We start from the raw sequence: 5,456 nt of genomic DNA, 5'->3' as shown, positions 1-5,456 counted from the left end.
ACCCACCCACCCACCCACCCACTCACCCACCCACCCACCCACCCCTCACCCACTCACCCACCCACCCACCCACTCACTCACCCACCCACCCACTCACTCACTCACTCACTCACTCACCCACCACCCACTCACCCACCCACCCACCCACTCACCCACCCACCCACCCACCCACTCACCCACCCACTCACCCACCCACCCACCCACTCACCCACCCACCCCTCACCCACTCACCCACCCACCCACCCACCCACTCACCCACCCACCCACCCACCCACCCACCCACTCACCCACCCACCCACCCACCCACCCACTCACCCACCCACCCACCCACCCACTCACCCACCCACCCACCCACTCACCCACCCACCCACCCACCCACTCACCCACCCACCCACTCACCCACCCACCCACCCACTCACCCACCCACCCACCCACCCCTCACCCACTCACCCACTCACCCACCCACCCACCCACTCACCCACCCACCCACCCACTCACCTTAGCTCCATACTGCACCTCTGCACGCATCACCACATTGATGTCGTTCCGTAGCAACCTCCTCGTCGCGTTCCCATTTCCCGGCACGCCAAATCCGGTCCATGATGACGATGACGACGACGACGACGACGACGATGTTGGAGGAGGAGGTGGGTCGGGATAAGGTGCATCGCGCAGACGAAGAGTCCCCGAAACGACGGACTTCGGATCCAGTTGGAGCTTGTTCACCGAGAGTCTCGGGAGGAGAGACACGGTGGGAGCTGGTGAGGGGTGAGGGGTGAGGGGGGGGAGAGCTAGTCAGTTAGTTAGTCAGTTAGTCAGTTAGTCAGTTAGTTAGTCAGTTAGTCAGTCAGTTAGTTAGTCAGTTAGTTAGTCAGTTAGTTAGTCAATTAGTCAGTCAGTCAGTTAGTCAGTTAGTCAGTCAGTCAGTCAGTCAGTTAGTCAGTCAGTTAGTTAGTCAGTTAATTAGTCAGTCAGTTAGTCAGTTAGTTAGTCAGTTAGTTAGTCAGTTAGTCAGTTAGTTAGTCAGTTAGTTAGTCAGTTAGTTAGTCAGTTAGTTAGTCAGTTAGTCAGTCAGTCAGTGAGTTAGTCAGTCAGTTAGTCAGTCAGTCAGTTAGTTAGTCAGTCAGTTAGTTAGTCAGTCAGTCAGTCAGTTAGTCAGTCAGTCAGTCAGTCAGTTAGTTAGTCAGTCAGTTAGTTAGTCAGTCAGTCAGTTAGTCAGTTAGTCAGTCAGTTAGTTAGTCAGTCAGTCAGTGAGTTAGTCAGTCAGTCAGTCAGTCAGTTAGTTAGTTAGTCAGTCAGTTAGTTAGTCGGTCAGTCAGTTAGTTAGTCAGTCAGTCAGTTAGTCAGTCAGTCAGTCAGTTAGTCAGTCAGTCAGTTAGTCAGTCAGTCAGTTAGTCAGTCAGTTAGTTAGTCAGTCAGTCAGTCGCTCAGTCAGTTAGTCAGTTAGTTAGTCAGTTAGTCAGTCAGTTAGTTAGTCAGTTAGTTAGTCAGTTAGTTAGTCAGTTAGTTAGTCAGTTAGTTAGTCAGTCAGTCAGTCGCTCAGACAGTCAGTCAGTTAGTTAGTCAGTCAGTGAGATAGTCAGTTAGTTAGTCAGTTAGTCACTCAGTCAGTCAGTTAGCCAGTCAGTCAGTCAGTTAGTCAGTTAGTCAGTCAGTTAGTCAGTCAGTTACTCAGTCAGTCACTCAGTCAGTCAGTTAGTTACTCAGTCAGTCAGTTAGTTAGTCACTCAGTCAGTCAGTTAGTTAGTCAGTCACTCAGTCAGTCGGTCAGTCAGTCAGTTAGTCACTCAGTCAGTTACTCAGTCACTCAGTCACTCAGTCAGTCACTCAGTCACTCACCCAGTCAGTCACTCAGTCAATCAGTCACTCAGTCAGTCAGTCACTCACCCACCCACCCACTCACCCACTCAGCCACTCACCCACTCACTCACTCACTCATCCACTCAATCACCCACTCACTCAGTCACTCACTTAGTCACTCACCCACCCACCCACTCACCCACTCAGCCACTCACCCACTCACTCACTCATCCACTCACTCACCCACTCACTCAGTCACTCACTTAGTCACTCACCCACCCACCCACTCACCCACTCAGCCACTCACCCACTCACTCACTCATCCACTCACTCACCCACTCACTCAGTCACTCACTTAGTCACTCACCCACCCACCCACTCACCCACTCAGCCACTCACCCACTCACTCACTCATCCACTCACTCACCCACTCACTCAGTCACTCACTTAGTCACTCACCCACCCACCCACTCACCCACTCAGCCACTCACCCACTCACTCACTCGTCCACTCACTCACCCACTCACTCAGTCACTCACTTAGTCACTCACCCACCCACCCACTCACCCACTCAGCCACTCACCCACTCACTTGACTGAGCGGGTGAGTGGGTAAGTGAGTGGCTGAGTGACTAACTGACTGACTGACTAACCAACTGACTAACTAACTGACTGACTAACTGACTGACTGAGTTACTGAGCGAGTGACTGAGTGACTGAGCGAGTGAGTGACTGACTAACTAACTAACTGACTGACTAACTGACTGACTAACCGACTAACTGACTGACTGACTGACTAACCGACTAACTGGCTGACTGACTAACTGACTGACTAACCAACTGACTAACTAACTGACTGACTAACTGACTGACTGAGTTACTGAGCGAGTGACTGAGTGACTGAGCGAGTGAGTGACTGACTAACTAACTGACTGACAAACTGACTGACTAACCGACTAACTGACTGACTGACTAACTGACTGACTAACCGACTAACTGACTGACTGACCAACCGACTAACTGACTGAGTGACTAACTAACTAACCGACTGACTGACAAACTAACCAACTGACTAACTAACTGACTGACCAACCGACTAACTGACTGACTGACTGACTAACTGACTAACTGACTGACTGACTGACTAACTGACTGACTGACTAACTAACTAACTAACTGACTGACTGACAAACTAACCAACTGACTAACTGACTGACTGACTAACTGACTGACTAACCGACTAACTGACTGACTAACTGACTGACTAACTGACTGACTAACTAACTGACTGACTAACTAACTGACTGACTAACCAACTGACTGACTGACTGACTGACTAACCAACTGACTGACTAACTGACTAACTGACTGACTGACCAACCGACTAACTGACTGACTAACTAACTGACTGACTGACAAACTAACCAACTGACTGACTGACTAACTGACTGACTAACCGACTAACTGACTGACTAACTGACTGACTAACTAACTAACTGACTGACTAACTAACTAACTGACTGACTAACTAACTGACTGACTGACAAACTAACCAACTGACTGACTGACTAACTGACTGACTAACTGACTGACTGACTAACTAACTGACTGACTAACTAACTGACTAACCAACTGACTGACTGACTGACTAACCAACTGACTGACTAACTGACTGACTAACTGACTGACTGACCAACCGACTAACTGACTGACTAACTAACTAACTAACTGACTGACTGACAAACTAACCAACTGACTAACTAACTGACTGACTAACTGACTGACTAACTGACTAACTAACTGACTAACTAACTAACTGACTGACTAACTGACTGACTAACTGACTGACTAACTGACTGACTAACTGACTGACTGACAAACTAACCAACTGACTAACTAACTGACTGACTAACTGACTGACTAACTGACTGACCAACCGACTGACTAACTAACTAACTAACTGACTGACAAACTAACCAACTAACTAACTGACTGACTAACTGACTGACTAACTGACTGACTAACTAACTGACTAACTAACTAACTAACTGACTGACTGACTAACTAACTAACTGACTGAGTGACAAACTAACCAACTGACTGACTAACTGACTGACTAACTGACTGACTGACTAACCAACTGACTGACTAACTGACTAACTGACTGACTAACTGACTGACTAACCAACTGACTGACTAACTGACTGACTAACTGACTGACTAACCGACCGACTGACTCACCGATCAGCTGCACAGGCGACATCAACATCGCCCTCGGTGACTCCTCCACACGATCGTTGTTGACGTTGTTGACGTTGTTGACGTTGTTGTTGACGTTGTTGTTGACGTCGTTGACGTTGTTGACGTTGTTGACGTTGTTGTTGACGTTGTTGACGTTGTTGACGTCGTTGTTGTTGACGTTGTTGTTGACGTCGTTGTTGTTGTTGTTGTTGTTGTTGACGTGTCCATGAAACAACAGCAGGCCTGCCCCTCTCCTCGCCAGCCAGCGAAGGGCGGTGACCCGAAACGTCTCGGGCAGCGAGGCAAAACGAGCGGAGCTCTCAAACACCACACAGCCAACACGGCAGCGTGGTGAGGGGGGTGAGGGGGGTGGTGAGGGGGGTGAGGGGGGTGAGGGGGGTGAGGGGGGTGAGGGGGGTGAGGGGGGTGAGGGGGGTGAGGGGGGTGAGCTGGCGATACAGGCGAGAAGGTGAGAGTCTGGGGGTAAAGGACCTGGGGGTGAGGGGAGAGAGAGGGGAGAGATTTAGTCAGTCAGTCAGTTAGTTAGTCACTCAGTCAGTTAGTTAGTTAGTCACTCAGTCAGTCAGTCAGTCAGTTAGTTAGTCAGTTACTCAGTCAGTCACTCAGTCACTCAGTCAGTCACTCAGTCAGTCAGTCAGTCAGGCAGTCACTCAGTCAGTCAGTTACTCAGTCAGTCAGTCACTCAGTCACTCACTCAGTCACTCACTCACTCAGTCGCTCGCTCACCCACCCACTCACCCACCCACTCGCTCGCTCACTCAGTCACTCACTCACTCACCCACCCGCTCACCCACCCACCCACCCACTCACCCACCCACTCACCCACCCACTCCACCACCACCACCACCACCACCTCACCTCTCCCCGCAGCGCTCTCCACCCGGTATGGAATCCGCGCCGTCTCAAGCACCGACTCCATCTCCGTGGCGAACGCCGAGTAGCGATCCTCCACCACCACCACCACCTCCACCTCCTCCTCCACCACCTCCACCACCTCCTCCACCACCTCCTCGTCCACCTCGGCAAGGATCTCCCGGCCTCGGCAAACCTCCGAGTCTACGGGAGGCCAAAGTCCCTGCGGAGTTCTCGGGAACGGGAAATGTGCTCCCTGAACGAAGCGGTGGTGGTGGTGGTGGTTGCCGGATGAGGAGGACGATGAGGTGGAGGTGGAGGAGGTGGAGGAGGTGGAGGAGGTGGACAAGAGCCAGGAGAGGATGAGTAGGGAGGCGAGGGAGGTGCACAGGAGGCACACGAGGAGGCAACGGCGATTTCGAAACGCGACGGAAAGGAGAGATGAGCGGATGGAGTGAGGGTGGTGGTGGTGGTGCGGTGGTGGTGGTGGTGGCATGGTGGGTGGGTGGATGAGTGGGTGGGTGAGTGGGTGAGTGGGTGGGT

The 5,456-nt window shown here is 51.4% G+C and overlaps 1 long non-coding RNA gene across 1 annotated transcript; it reads right to left on the bottom strand.

Annotated features, from left to right (window-relative positions):
* Positions 1-503: 503 nt before the first annotated feature.
* LOC144954012 (uncharacterized) lies at positions 504-5,013 on the bottom strand. Its single transcript, XR_013641005.1, has 3 exons — positions 4,920-5,013; positions 4,041-4,532; positions 504-758 (listed from the first exon to the last, which is right to left on the bottom strand). It is a non-coding gene; the product is annotated as an uncharacterized LOC144954012 (long non-coding RNA).
* Positions 5,014-5,456: the final 443 nt, after the last annotated feature.

The sequence above is a fragment of the Lampetra fluviatilis genome, unplaced genomic scaffold, assembly GCF_964198595.1.
Source record: "Lampetra fluviatilis unplaced genomic scaffold, kcLamFluv1.1 SCAFFOLD_730, whole genome shotgun sequence".
Taxonomy (NCBI): domain Eukaryota; kingdom Metazoa; phylum Chordata; class Hyperoartia; order Petromyzontiformes; family Petromyzontidae; genus Lampetra; species Lampetra fluviatilis.
Note: the sequence above shows the minus strand (reverse complement) of the source record. Positions and strands in the feature narration are given on the sequence as shown.